Source organism: Hypanus sabinus, chromosome 21 (genome assembly GCF_030144855.1).
Source record: "Hypanus sabinus isolate sHypSab1 chromosome 21, sHypSab1.hap1, whole genome shotgun sequence".
NCBI classification, from domain to species: Eukaryota; Metazoa; Chordata; class Chondrichthyes; order Myliobatiformes; family Dasyatidae; genus Hypanus; species Hypanus sabinus.
The window spans coordinates 19,078,261-19,093,871 of record NC_082726.1 but is presented as its reverse complement, the minus strand read 5'-3'; the positions used below and the strand labels follow the sequence as shown (position 1 = coordinate 19,093,871).

The window sequence follows — 15,611 nt, the reverse complement described above, 5'->3', positions numbered from 1 at the left end:
TGTAACACTGAGTGCCTGGGTCCGTAGCTTTCTGCCAGAGTGTAGGTGTGGATGCTGCTTCAAAAATAAGCCTGTTATAGTGATGAAACCCTTTGTGAGTGTTTACTGTGAGAAACATTTTGGAGTCTTCTTCCATGTCCATCTGTAGGATTCCTGAGTTAAGTCCACTTTGCTGAAGTGTTTCTCTCCAGAAATGTTTGCAAAGATATGCTCTATCCCAGGCAGAAGGTATTGATCTACTTTCAGTACTGGGTTGATGCTGACAGATCCATCCTGCTAGGCTATTGGGACCACTGGTATTGCTCCACTCAACATTGGAAAGAATTCCTTCAGCCTCTATGTGACTAGTTCACTGACTACTTTATCATGGATGGTATAAGGATAGGCTTTGTAAAGCTTGGGTGTGGCAGTTTCAACACTATTTTACCCTTGATATGTTTGAGTTTTCCAATTCCATCCTTGAACACTACTGTGGCATCATCCAGTACCTTCCTTAATTTGCTTTTGGTTGCAGGGGATGTGGCATGCAAATGGTGGATGGATCTCCAATCAAGTAGAGTTGTCTCAGCCAATCACAGCCTCGCAATGCTGGCCCTCCTGTTTTTACCACATACACACCCAATGTGACTTGTTGATTGTTGCCTTTCACTTTTATGAATATTATTCCGCAGGAGTTATCCAGCATAAGTTCTTAGTTGGATATCTGCAGTATTCAGTTCAGTACCTTTGAAATAGTGTTCAGACTCATTTTGTGGAATGACTGGAACAGCCAAGCCAATGTCCAATTCCATTTTAGTTAATTTACCATTCACTTCTGGTGTAAGCCATCTTGCCTGTTTATATTATCATATTGTAAATCTCAGGGCTATCCAGTCATGAGTCGCTCTCATCATGGTCTGATTTTTCATTAACAGCATGCATTTTGCTGTTGTTGAAACTGCATCTTGACTTTTTATCTTGTACTCTTCCTTGTGCAGTCCATTTATTTTTGTCTACCTGACATGTTGTTTGTACGTATCCTACTTTATTGTATTTTCTGCAAGTTGGCCTTTAAATCTGCATTGATCTGGTGAGCCCCTGCCACAACAGTAACACAATTTGTTCAACCAGGCTGGTTTCTGCTTAGATGTTGCAATTTTGTTCATGTTCACTTTCATTCTGGACTACAACATAATTGTGTTTCTGACTGCTGTTTCTACTAATACTGGAATTCCAACTGCTCTTTTAAATTTGAGTTGTGTTTTAGTTAGGAGCCATTTTTGAATGCTTTCTTGTAAGATTCCACAAACTAAATGATCTTTCAGTACATCATTAAGCCCATCACTGAACTGACAATGCTCGGACAATTTCTTCAATTCAGTCAATAGGCTGAAATAGAACCCCCTTCTTTTCAATTCCAATTATGAAATCTAAACCATTCAGCAATGAACAATGGTTTTGGTTCTAAATGTTCCTGCATTACATTCATGATATAAGAAAAGCTCATTTTGGCTGGTTTGGTTGGAGCAGTTTAACTTCTAAGCAAACTGTATGCTTCTTCACCCATTGCACTCAGCAACACTATTTCATCGGCTATTTCATTTGCTTCAAAATATTATTCAATTCATTCCAGTGTACATCATCCATTTATCTTTTCTGCAATCAAATGCATCTATCTTTCTAGCCAACTTTTTAAAAAATTATTATTATTATCACCTGGCACTCACTGTTCATGAACATGTGGCTTTACTTATTGCTTGTTAATAATGTCCGTTTTTCTGACTTTTTAAAAACTCAGATGTTTCTCTACCTTTCTGAATAAAAATGTGCTGCGCTATATTTTTAGCTCAAATGTTTCTCTTCTCTTCTGAAGAAAAACGCACTATTATTCTTTAACTCAAACGTCTTTGTCTCTCTCTCTCTCCCCTTCTGAAGAAAAATATTCTTTGCTTCAACAGATAGGTAGTCTTCTTGGATTTGTTTTCAAACTTCCTCATCACCTCTGTTATGCTTTATACATAATTCCAGAAACTAATCAAAAGAAAAACACTGGAGCCAGGCTGAACTTATCTAATTCATTTTTCTTTGTTGAGGAAGCGGGGGGGTCTTCAGAAGGACTTGGACTGATTGAAAGAATGGGTAAAGAAGTGGCATATGGAATAGAGTGTAGGGAAGTATATGGTCATACACTTTGGTAAAAGAAATAAAAGTATAGACTATTTTCTAAATGGGGAGAAAATGAAAACTCAGAGGTGCAAAGGACTTGGGAGTCCTGGTGCAGGGTTCCCTAAGGTCAGCTTGCAGATCGAGTCAGTGATAAGGAAGGCAAATGCAATGTTATGACCACCTTTATCACCAACATGAGAAAATCTGCAGATGCTGGAATTCCAAGGCAAAACACACAAAACGCTGGAGGAACTCAGCATTTTCTACACTACGTCAACAATTGTATTGGTGCTGCTTCCTGCACGCATGCTGAGCTCATTGACTTCATTAACTTTACCTCCAACTACCACCCTGTTCTCCATTTCTGACAGCTTCCTCCCCTTTCTCGATTGCTCTGTCTCTGTATCTGGAGACAGTCTATCTACTGATAACTTTTATAATCCACTGATTCTCACAGCTACCTGGACTATACCTCTTATCACTCTGTCACTTGTAAAAATGCCATCCCTTCTCTCAGTTTCCTCTGTCTCCACTACATCTTCTCTCAGGATAAGTTTTTTTCAATCCAGAACTAAAGAGGTGTCTTCCTTCTTCAAAGAAATGGGCTTTCTTTCCTCCACCATCAATGCCACCCTCACCCCATCCTCCCACTGCCAAACCAGGGATTGGGTTCCTCTTGTTCTCACCTACCACCCTACCAGCCTCCAAAACAAGCTCATAATTCTCCATAACTTATGCCATCTCCAAAGGGATCCTGTCCCTTTCCCCATTTCCACTTTCCACAGAGATTGCTCCCTGCCCGACTTCCTCCCCACCTGGTACTTATCCTTCAAGTGGGGAAAAAGTGCCACTCCTGCCCACCCCTCCACCTCCTCCCTCACTACCATTGAGGGTCTCAAACAGTCCTTCCAGGTGAGGCGACACTTCACCTGTGACTCTGTTGGGGTCATCTACTGTATCCAGTACCCCCATTGTGGCCTCCTGTATATTGCTGACACCGATTGGGAGACAGCTTCGCTGGGCACCTATGTTCTATCCATGAAAAAAAGCAGGGTCTCCCAGTAACCACAATTTAAATTCCATTCCCATTCCCATTCTGACATATCAGTCTATGGCCTTTTCTGCTTCCGTGATGAGGCCACACTGGGGTTGGAGGAGCAATACCCTATATTCCATCTGGGTAGCCTCCAACCTAATGGCATGAACATTGATTTCTCAAATTTCTGATCATTGCCCCCCCCCCATCATTCCCCATTCTTGTTACCCTCTCTCACCATATCTCCTTACCTGCCCATCACCTCTGATGCTCCTCCTCCTTCCCTTTCTTCCCTAGTCTTCTATCCCTTCCTATCAGATTCCCCCTTCTCCAGCCCTTTATCTCTATCATCAATCAACTTCCTGGCTCGTTACTTCACCCCTCCCCCTCTCCTGACTTCAACTATCACCGGCCACCTTGTGTTTCTTCCTCCCCTGCCCCCACCTTTTGCTCTGACTCTTTTTCCAGTTCTGATGAAGGGCCTTGTTGATTAAAGTAATTTCTTAATTCACAATAGAGCAATTAGCAGATTGTACAGTCATTCATATTGATGTATTAGTTATTAATCAATATGTTTTGAAATGGCTATTTTATTAATCGTCTAGAGACCTGACAATGCTGCTTCTCCTCAGTATTATGTAAAATCTGAAGTGTGTGTTATTTTTTACTGTAACTGTTTCACTGGCTGGAGTGTTCAAAAACAACTTCAACCTCTCCTTACTGCAATCAGAGGTACCCACCCACTTCAAAAGGGCATCAATCATACCAGTGCTATGCTCAAGAAGAGCAGGGTAAGGTGCTTCAAAGACTGTTGTGGATGTGTGGTGCACTCACATCTACAATAATGAAGTGTGCTGAGAGTTTCGTCATGGCTAGAATTAACCACTGCCTGAACGAGGACCTGAACCCCTGCAACTGATTGATCACTACAACAGGTCTACAGTGGATGCAGTCCCAGTACTGAGCTGTGGGGATGGGTAAAGATGATGCTGGTGAAACACGGTGCACTTCACGGGCAGCAAACAAAGCTACTAACTATTCTATTAATTACACTTCTTCTGGACTACAATCACTGCAAGCACAGCCAGTAATTTCCATTTGGGAGCTGTGCTTTTAAAACATCTTTACCACCTGACATTTCTGCAGAATCCTGAAGGAATCAGCAAACTGGACTCCCGAGAATGAAAAATGAACTGATGTTTCCGCCATTGCTGGAGTGCACCTGGGGCTGGATTGGAGTGGCGGGGCCTGCACCTGAGAGCAAGAAACGAACCAATGTTTGACCAATTTAAGTGCAAGTCAGATTAAAAAGATCAAGGTGACAAGACCAAGGGCAAAGGACAAACCGGGGTCAGCTCGTTACTCCATCAGATTTACTCACCTCAGTGCTGAACTGCCTCTGTAGCTGTGGTCTGTGACCATCAGCACTCAGCCTTAGTGTTGAACTGGCTCCGTGCCTGAGGCCTGCAGCAATCAAACGCCTGGACCAGCTGCAACACTGAAATAGCCTTGCGATTGTGGACACATTTGTGGTGACTCTAGGGTTCATCTTCTGTGTATTATTTGTTTTTTATATTGTTTATGTGATTTATTCTTTTTGCATATCAGGCGTTTAACCATCTTTGTCGGCATGTGTGTGTGTTTTTTTTAATGGTTCCTATTGTGTTTGTGGCTGCCTGCAAGAAGAAGACGATGAATCTCAAGGTTGTATATAATGTCCATATTTTGATATTAAATGTACTTTGAACCTAGACAACAGTAAGCACATGTTAGGCTGCCATTTATTGATTACAGCTTGGCATTCAACAATACCATCACCTCACTACTAATAAATGAGCTTCAAAATCTGGACCTCTGTGCCTCCCTCTGCAAATGGATCCTTAACTCCTGTATCAGGAGACCACGATCAGTACAGATCATTGATAACATCTCCGCCTCGTTGATAATCAGGAGCAAGTCAAGGATGGGTGCCTAGCCCACTGCTCTCTCCTCTCTACCCTCATGACTGTGTGTCTAGACACAGCTTAAATGTCATCTATAAGTTCACCGATGACACTACTCTTACTGGTAGAATCTCAGATGGCAACAAGGAGGCAAGACAGATCAGCTGCTTGAGTGGTGTCACAACAACAATCTTACACTCAACGTCAGCAAGACCAAGGAATTGACTGTGAACTTCAGGAAGGGTAAGTCAGGAGAATACACATTGAGGGGTCACTGGTGGAAAGAGTGAGCAGTATCAAGCTCCTAGGTGTCAACATGCTAGGTTATGTATCTTGGGCCCGACACAATAATTCAATTATGAAGAAGGCAGATCGGTGATGATACTTCATGAGGAGTTTAAGGAGAGTTGCTATGTCTCCAAAAATTCTTGCAAATTTCTACGACTGTTTGGTGGAGAACATTTTGACTGGTTACATCACTGCCAGGTGAGGGACTTGCAATGCACAGGGTTAAAAGAGTCTGCAGAAGGCTGAAGACTCAGTCAGCTCCATCATGGTCACAACCTTCCCTGCAGTCAAGGATCTTTAAGAGGCAGTGCCTCAAGAAGGCGACATCCTTCATTGAAGACCCTCACTATCCAGCCCAAGCCTTCTTTTCATTACTACCATCTGGGAGAGGATACAGGAGCCTGAAGACCCACATTAAATGTTTTTAAGAAGAGCTTCTTGCTCTCTGCCATCAGATTTCTGAACGGTCCGTGAACCCATGAATGCTACCTCATTAATTGTCTTTTGCACTAGTTTTTATTTTGTAATGTAAGTTTCTTCTTGCACTGTTCTGCTGCTGCAAAACAAGAAATTTTATTATATATGTCAGTGATAATAAACCTGATTATGATTCTGACATACGAAAACCACATACTCAAAAACTATTACATACGTACTGAAAAAATGTGCTGCCCTGACCTAACACATTGAGCTGAGTGATCCTCCCTGTTTGTATCACTCCCATGAACCAGGCCTGATGCTCAAGTTCCTATCATTGCCCCTGACTACGGTCTGCATTGCACACTTACAGTAACACTGTGTGCCAGCCAAAAGAGCTTTTCAGTTTTAGAAGCCACTTCCACAGGAGGCTTCAGCGAGGTTAATAACTTGGTCTAGATATGTTCATCAATTAATCTAGGAATATACCAATGTAACACACACAAAATGCTGGAGGAACTCAGCAGGTCAGGCAGCATCTGGAAATGAATAAACCTCTAACATTTTGGGCTGAGGCCCTTCATCAGGACTGGAAAGAAAAGTAGAAGGTTCCAGAATAAAAAGGTGGGGGGAGGAGGATGGCTAGAAGGTGATAGGTGAAGCCAGGTGGGTGGGAAACATGAAGAACAGGACAGGAAGGAATCTGACAGGGAGGAGGGTGGACCATTTGAGAAAGAAAAGGAGGAGAGGACCCGGGGGGAAGGTGATAGGCAGGTGAGGTGAGGTATGGGTTCAGACTGGGGAATAAAAAAAGAGCAGAGAGGGAAAGGAATAGATATTCTTGTCATCAGGTTAGAGGCTAGCCAGTAATTATGCACAGATCCTTCAGACCCACACACTCATATTGTCACTTGATGTCTTCAATAATTTTGTCACTTTGCTACACTATTGTCATTGCCCGCGCAGAATGCAGTATTATCTCTAATGAAATCCATCACAGTCTACTTTAAGGGTCCCAGACAATATTTTATCATTGTTGTCTTCCTACATATATTGTAGCGAATCAGACAACATTTAGTCATATGATGCAATCCTTAAAGGTTGGACAGGTTGAAAGCATCCATTATTGCTCATCACCAATATTATAGGCACTACAGTTGTTGAAATAAGGTATTTTTAAGGTTTTCGTAGCTGCGCTGGGTAGTAGGGATAGGTTCCTACTACCAATGAAATGCTCTCAAAGGCGTGCAACTCAAATAGCTTCTGACAACCAAGTCAGTCTCCTGGCCTTCACATGTGGCTTAGCTACTAACGCTGGCGGAACTGTATCTGCTGACAGGAGAAGGGACAAAGGTGAGTTACTGATGCCTTAACGCAGTCTCTTCAGGCAGATGGGGCACGTCAGCCGTAGTTGGCAGCTAATCTAGAGGGAAAACTCTGTTCTCAAACCTCCTATATCCACTCGAGGAAGGCTTTGGGGGGTAAACCTCAAGGAAAAATCTGGAGCTGGAGTCCTATGTTGAGATTAACACTGGCAACTCCTGTGACACCGCTAGTGCCAAACTATATCGGTCTCTGCCATTCCTTTGTGTTCATCAGCTGCATGAAGAGGAGGAGCCTGTTGGCATGGGCAACAGCTTGCTCCCCATATCGTACTGGCCAGGCTTGTGTATTGCGTAGACAGCTGGGACACAACATCAATGGTCAAGCCAACCAATGGGGGGGCCTCAGGCTGTTGAAATAAAAACAGAAAATGCTCAGAGAACTCAACAGTGGGAAAAGAAGCAGATTTAACATTTCAAGTTGGACAATCTTCATCAGAGTAGGTAAATTACTGAATTGAAGGTTATTCTTCAATTGCTGTAGTAGGTTCTAAAATCAGAAGTCTCTGGAATATTGACCAGTTAGAGAGTTTACTAGCCTGACAACATGACCACTACACTGTTAATCCCCACATTTTCAGAAAATAAAGTCATTACTATTGGAAAGGGAAAGTCAGCTCCCCTCTGCAGGCAGAGTTTGACATGATATCTTACCCCCCCCCCCCCCACCGCCAATCTCCAGCATTGTTGAAAGGAACCGAATGCGTTACATTAGGTTAATTTACTTCTGAAATCACTTTCCACCCACGCTACCTAATAGAGGTAATCACGATCGGGAATAACATGTTCACTTTCCTTTCCAGTGAAGCAAAAGCTTTTTGCTGCTCTGCTCAAAGTGAGTACCTAAATCACGACTGACTAATTTCAGGTAGGCAGCATGGCATGTGTCAGGATAATAATGCAACCTCTGAAAACAATAGTCAGAAGTGTAAATTAAAGCTGCAGTCACCATCAAATTCAAGATGAATTTTCAGTCTTTTGCATTAAACTCCACCTACGTGATAACCCACACAGCATTCTACTCATTCTGCCAATGTAACACCCCTCACTCGCGAGGCACCACATGCCAGAAACAAAAGCATTTGCAAGCATCTGAATAATTTTTCTGAAATATATTGGCCCTGATTTTGCTTGAATAATAAATGGAGAGGCTATCTGTGTTCATTATTAATCTGGTGTGAACCAGACAGCATCCTCCAGCATAGACACACTATTAACTGCAGGAACAACTTCTCCACAGCAGAATCACGTCATGCTCAAAGTTCAACACTCGGGGGTAAGAAAGTAAAGTTGCCAGTCTTAGCACCAACTAACCTGTTAAACTAGCCAAATAAAACAGGGCTTCATGCATTCAGCTATGTGAAGTTTAAATAACATTATAATTGGTGCAAAGCAACCATAAGGCATAGGAACAGAATTAGGCCATTTGGCCCACACATTCTAGTCTGCCATTCCATCATGGTTAATTTACTTTCCCTCTGAACTCCATTCTCCTGCTTTCTCCCTGCAACTTGGACACCCTCACTAATCAAGAACCTATCAAGCTCTGGTTTAAATGTACCCAGTAACTTGGCCTCCACAGCTGTCTGTGGCAATGAATTTCACTGATTCACCCTCTGGCTAAAAAAAGATCTCCTCATCCCCATTCTAAAGGAGGTGTATTCTGAAATTACTAGTCCCTCAAACCACTTAGACGTTGATTATTTACAGATGTACAACTCGGGCTACTTACAAATACATTTTGGCATCTGGTTCAATACATGCTCCCTTTCCACTCACTGGGACCGTGGTCCCCATACTCCCTCTATGCTTTATTTTGCTGTTACACACATTATCTTCTCACAGGAAAATATAGTGGGGTATTGATACAAAAGTGCATGCAGTATTCTGTGCACTTCTGATTGCCTTCCCCTGGAAGGATGTCATTAAGCTGGAAAGGATGCAAAAAAATTAAGCAGGAATTTTACCAGGACTGGAGCGCTTGAGTTACAAGGAGAGGCGCAATAAGCTTGATTTTTTTTCCCCCTGGAGTGTAAGAGGTTGAGGGGTGATCTTATTACAGAGGTATTTAAAATTATGGGGGACATAGATAAGCTGGACAGCCATAGTCTTTTTTCCCCAGGGTCTTCGTTGTCATATGCAGTGTCGTATGATGTGGGTGATCATGGTCTCATGACCATGATTGTTCTTGGCAAACTTTTCTACAGAAGAGGTTTTCCCATTGCCTTCTCCCTGGCAGTGTCTTTACAAGACAGGTCACACCCCCCAGCCATTATCAATACTCTCCAGAGATTGTCTGCCTGGGGTCAGTGGTCGCATAACCTCGATTTGTGATGTGCACCAGCTGCTCCCATGGCTTCACATGATCCTGATCGGGGTGGGGGGAGGTGAGGATGGTGTGGACGAAGCAGGCACTGCACATTGCCCAAGGGTGACCTGCAGGCTAGTAGAAGGAAAGAGCGTTTGCCACCCCAGGGTAGAGGAGTCCTAAACTGCAGTACATAGGTTTTAGACGATAGGGAAAATATTTAAAGGGGACCCCAAGTAATGGGTTTTTCCACTTGGGTGCATGGTACAAGTTACCAGAGGAGATGGTAGAAGTGGGTGAGTATATTACAACATGTAAAAGGCATTCACACAGGTACATGTTCAGGAAAATAATGAAGGCACAGAAGCAAGTGATTCCAGTTCTGGAAGGAACCTCAATCAACATGGACAAGCTGGACTATTGAGCCTGTTTCTGTGCTGTATAATTCTATGAACAATGAAGATTCCTTCTACATCTGAGTGTGACAGTATTCCTGAGTCTCCAGCCAACAGTAGTGAAAACCGAGAGGAAGCTACTGATGCGATGACACTGAACACTGCCAGAGATGGAGGAACTTCATTGCTGCTCCAAATGCCAGCGGTGTAACGGGCAGTAAGTATAATTCTATGAGAAATAACATCCAAAGGTCCAAAACGTCTATCAGTCCAGCACTACCAAATGCCGAGGGTACAAGATTATCAGGGTTTTATATCACACTTAGATATTCCTTCTTTCTGAATTATAGTTTCAGTTTTGTAAAAAAAATTTAGTGTTAGCATTGTTCACCCCCCCACCTTTCTTTCACTTCTGTTCACAATTCCACAATGAATTAAGATGTTCCAGTTCACCCTCAGTAGACTTCTGTGAGGGTTGGTTGAGGAGCCAACACACTGTTGCAACTCAGCTCCATGCTGTACAGTGAGTGTTCTCTAAGAAAACTGCTCAAGTCTGTGGACAGATAATAGTAAACATGTAGCAAGCACTGCCTATTTACCACTAGATATTCTGTATTTCTACATTTTCTTCCTTCCAGTTAGATCAGAAAGATAAAGGAGCAGCGTTAAGCCATTTGGCCCATCGAGCCTGCTCCACTGTTTCATCATTACTGATCCATCTCCCTCTCAACCCCATCCTCCCGCCTTCTCACTGTAACCTTTCTCGACTAATCATGAAACTATAGGCCTCCGCCTTAATTACACCCAATGACTAGGCCTCCACAGCTGCTAGTGGCAATTAATTCCACAGATTCACCTCCCTCTGGCTAAAGAAATTCCTCCTCATCTCCGTTCTAATTGGACATCCCTCTATTCTGAGGCTGCACCCTCTGGTCCTAGACTTCCCCACCATAAGAAACATCCTCTGCACAGATATTCTATCTAGACCTTTTAGTGTCCAATAGGTTTCAATGAGATCCCCCCTCATTTTTTTTAAATTCTGGAAAGTAAAGGCCCAGAACCATCAATCACTCCTCATATGATAAGCCTGGAGTCATTCTCATGACCCTCTCCAATGTCAGCAATTCCTTTCTTAAATAAAGGGCCCAAAACTGCTCACAATACTCCAAGTGACCTATTAAGACTATAACAATTCACAGAGCTCATTCTGTTCCTCACTAACTATCTCTGTAAACGATATTCCTGCATCCCCATCAATTGTACCAACCATCTACACACCAGGAGCAATTTATTGTGGCCGTATAACCTACCAACACAAACACCTTTGGCATGTCAGAGAAAACTGGGGCACCCAGAGGAATTCCACATGGGAGAATGTTCAGATTCCAGGCAGAGATCAGGATGGAACCCAGGCTGTGAGTGGGAGCTGCGTTGCAGCAGCTTTCCACACTGTACCGATGAGCCGGCCGAGGAGAAGTTATGTCAAATATATTCACAGTCTTGATTAGAGGGCACTGGGAGGTTCTGGTCTTGTACTATGTGGACACTCAGACACCCACTTGCATTCCTTGTCAAGATATAAATTCATCCCTCTGCAACCCTTCCCACCCACACCTTGATCCTGAGTTCCAGTTTAAATCTGCCCACTCGAAATATCCTGAGAGGAAGAAAACACTTCAAAACAGAAATTCCGTTTTTGCTATATGAAGCATTTGCAACTGTAGAATTTACAATGCAACAGAAGCTAAATCAATGAGATGTCAGGAAGCAGAATTTCATATGCAGGGGTATTATATATTTGTTGTGAAAACAGTATAATCACAATGAATGTTTACTGGTCTTCTTGCAGAGAGAAAGAGTGTGAACTCTCACTCTGCTATCTTTGTCTGTGGTGGAAGAGAGGGTTCCCCTGCTCACTAGCTGCCCCTCATTCTTTCCTGAAGTTGTCTGGCAGCAGATCCACATTCCTTGGACCAATTCCCAAAATCCTGCTGAGAAAGCTATTGCCTGGCAGCTCTCCACTCAGTGTGGAAGGCCATGGGCATGAATCCAAGTGGTGCCACTTCCCGCGACTACACTGCAGACACCGCACGTACTAACATTCCAAATATAATCCAAGTTCATCAAACCGTTACAGTAAATGGCAATTGGAGAAGCTTCTTCATGAACAGAAGGAGCAACTAGACAACAGAAGTAATGTCCATCATTTGAGAGACAGCACATTCACTTGATCCTGTTTGTGGAATTTCCACCTTTCAAGATTTAAAAGCTCGCTTTTTAACTAAACACTTAGAAGTTTAAGAAACAATTATCAGTGGATTTTTGGTGGAGCAAGACTTAAGACAAATCTTAGCTGTATTTATTTCAGGCAACTGAGCTGGTTCACAGCTGTCTGTTTTTCCCAAAGCTGCTAAATCTTTCTTTCTTTAGACCAGAGCATTGTGTAAAGCCACAAAACAAATTCCAGCATCTGCAGACTTCTTGTCTTTATTTTGTTCTGTTTGGTGCGGGTGTAAATTTATTCCACAAAGTGATTAAGCTTGCTAACATTTTACTAATTTGAGGAATGGATTATGAATAAATGCAAACAGCAGAAGCAAAGAAGCAAACAGGTCTGATTTCATGGACAGTTAAATGGCTGGGTATCCAGGTAGGGTTGACAATGGAAGTTTGATTAAAAATCTACAATAAAGAAATCACCAGTGCTTCCCAATAGCCTTGGTTTCCTATTGTCAACCGTGTTGCTGTGGAGATGTATAATTCTATGAACTATGAGGATTCCTTCTACACCTGAGATCTGAATACTAGCTGTCTGATCCATATGGTGCTGTCTGCTTCACCCCAGTGTGTACATTAAGTACCATAACGGTAGGTGGTTGAGAGGTTTTATTATACAGAATTCACTAGCTAATTGAATACAATTCAAAATACGATTTTCAAACATTTGAAATTCCAGTTCAAACTGTATAAAGTAAGGTGCTTATTTGCAAATCAGGAACCGTTCAAAAAGATTGTGTTGAGATTCAGAGGAGCTGGAGTTATGACAATCTTTGGCACAATTTATTTCAGGCGACCAACCTGTTTCAAAGCCAAGTGATCTTTGCAATAATGGTAAACCTTTCACACGTTAGACCAGGGGCAATATACAAAGTCACAAAGTGATAGACACAGTTAATCATTTTAAAATTTAACAATTCATTACAAAGCAGAGAATCTAATGATTTAACATTTCACACATACATAATCTAGCATAGTAAGGATACTTATTGTTGCTAACATCTGAACTATGAAATCCATTGGGGGCCCTGATTTGTAGTCAGTCAGTTACTGTAACCAGATGGCGGAAAGCAGAGATTTTTTTACTCAGTTTTTCAAGCTGTGATTCCAGTGGAGAAAGACGAAGGTGGGGCATAGTTTGTTGACACAGAAAATTGTTCCCACTTTCTGAACACTGGGATCCATTCCATCTTTCCACAGATTATGTACAACTCTCCAACAATGAGGGTAAGTGAGTGAAACTGTTGTTCATTTTGATGTTAATGTTAAACCGTCCTGACAATCACAAGGAAAGTATAACAAAGGACGCCATTTGTCCTTTTAATAAGTTGTTCCTTATACCTATTCCCTATTGTCCTGAGCTCATCTGGGTAGGGGAAGTTCACAAAGCAGTGCAGCTGAAACTCTTCTAAAAGTTTGTTAAAATTAAATTAACACTACAACTAGTAAAACATAAACCACTACAAATAATAACAAAATGTCACAAAGTCACAGAATTATATGCTATGTTATTACAAGTCATTGTTACTGATTTGACCACCATATTCTAATGTTGAAATATAACTTTAACTTTAAGTTCAACTCACATGAACATCTCTCTGACTCTGAACAGAGCCCATCCTGGCAATCACTCGAGAAGCTTATTCCCACCTGTGCAAAAAATCAATCTGCACTTCCATTGCGTTTTTCTGAAGGCTTGCTCCCAAAGTACGACTTTCATAATTCAAAATGTGACGATGGATTGACACAAATCCCTGCCACTTGCTGATACCACCTGTGCCCAAATAAGCTTCCAATCACCAGGAGCTGCTTGATTAAATTAATCCTTGCTGTCAACTCATTTTTGAGTTGGAAATTCTGCACTCGTGTCCCAGGAGGTCTGCGGAGAAACCACCTCGATTGTGCCCTTGGGTTAGTCTTGCTTGAGTGACTCCTGCTTTCAGTTTTGAAAGTTTATTTGAAGATTGTCATCATTCTTTGCATGGGGTGGGGAATAGAGACAGGTCAATTTTAAGGTGGTGTTTTCCATGAGTTAGATGTATTTTTTCTCTAAGGTTTAGTCCCATCATCAAATTTTCCATACAGACAAATAGCGTGGAAGTAAACCCTTTGACCCATTCAGACATGCTATCATTAACCACCCATTCCACTCTAATTCTTCACCACACACTCTTTTTAAATCTTCCACAATCTCTTCAACTCACCCCTGATTCCATCCCTCATCTGCACTCTGGGGGTAATTTACAGTGTCCAATTAACCTACCAACCAGCATGTCTTTGGGATATGGGAGGAGATCCAAGTAGACACAGGGAGAAAGTAGAAATTCCACACAGACAGCACCCAAGAGCAGAATTGAACCTGGATCTCGGTGCTGCATGGTAGAGACTTTACTAGGCACACCACTCTGTTGCCCCAGCTGTAATAACTCTATAGTCAGACTGCCCAAAGCCCCAGAAATTCATTCCTTTCAGACACTTAGGTATCTTTTGGAGGCCACTTTTGAATCTCCATCCTATACTTATTCTGTATTACACTTCTAACCACTGAAAGTTTTATTTTATGCCCACTCTTAGTTCTTTTGCCTTCATTCTACAGTGCTGTGTAGGAGTCTCAGGCGCATATATATATATAGCTAAGGTGCCTGAGACTTTTGCACTGTACTGTCTTTGTCAACGTGGAATAGAGAGCGAGTTTGTAAATCTGGTGGAAACAAAAGATGTTGGGAATGGTGAGGGTGCAGCGTGGTGGGATGGGTGTGGGACAGATAGCAGAGAAGGAGTGCCGGGGCAGGGATGGGTCTGCCCTAAGATGCAGGGCAAGGTCATTTGATTCCAAGCAATTGGTTAATTGATCATTCTCTCTGGTGTTTGCTCTCTTTCTGGTGTTTTAGCCTCCCTTGCCTCTTTCCTAACCATGATTCCTCTCTTCCTGCCACTTTCCCCACTCCCAGTAGAGACCTATAATAGAATCAAGTTTATCATCACTCAGATATGTCATGAAATTTGAGTTTTTTGCAGTTGTTGCAGTACTGTGCAAATGTCTTCTGCTCCCTAGCTGTATGCGTCTGCCTCTGTACTGTATGTCTGTGAACAATTTCTCCGTATCTAATATGATTGTATCTTTTACAGTTCTTGACCGTTTCCTTTTACATAAGAAATAGAAGCAGGAGAAGGCCATCCGGCCCATCGAGCCTGCCCTACCATTGAATAAGATCATGGCTGATCTGTCTGTCAACTCAGCTCCATCTACCTGCCTTTTCCCCATAACCCTTAATTCCCCTACTATGTATCAATCCATCTAACTGTATCTTAAATACATTTAGTGAAGAAGCCTCAACTGCTTCCCTGGGCAGAGAATTCCACAGATTCACCACTCTCTGGGAAAAACAGTTTCTCATCTCCATCCTAAATCTTCTCCCC

The 15,611-nt window shown here is 42.3% G+C and overlaps 1 protein-coding gene across 1 annotated transcript in view; it reads right to left on the bottom strand.

Moving 5' to 3' along the window:
- LOC132378840 (casein kinase I-like) overlaps window positions 1-14,138 on the bottom strand; it is a 240,123-nt gene extending 225,985 nt beyond the window's left edge. Inside the window, exon 1 of the mRNA XM_059946093.1 lies at window positions 13,778-14,138. The gene's annotated coding sequence lies outside the window, so the exon portion shown is untranslated. The remainder of the gene's footprint in view (window positions 1-13,777) is intronic.
- Between the last annotated feature and the right edge of the window lie 1,473 nt (window positions 14,139-15,611).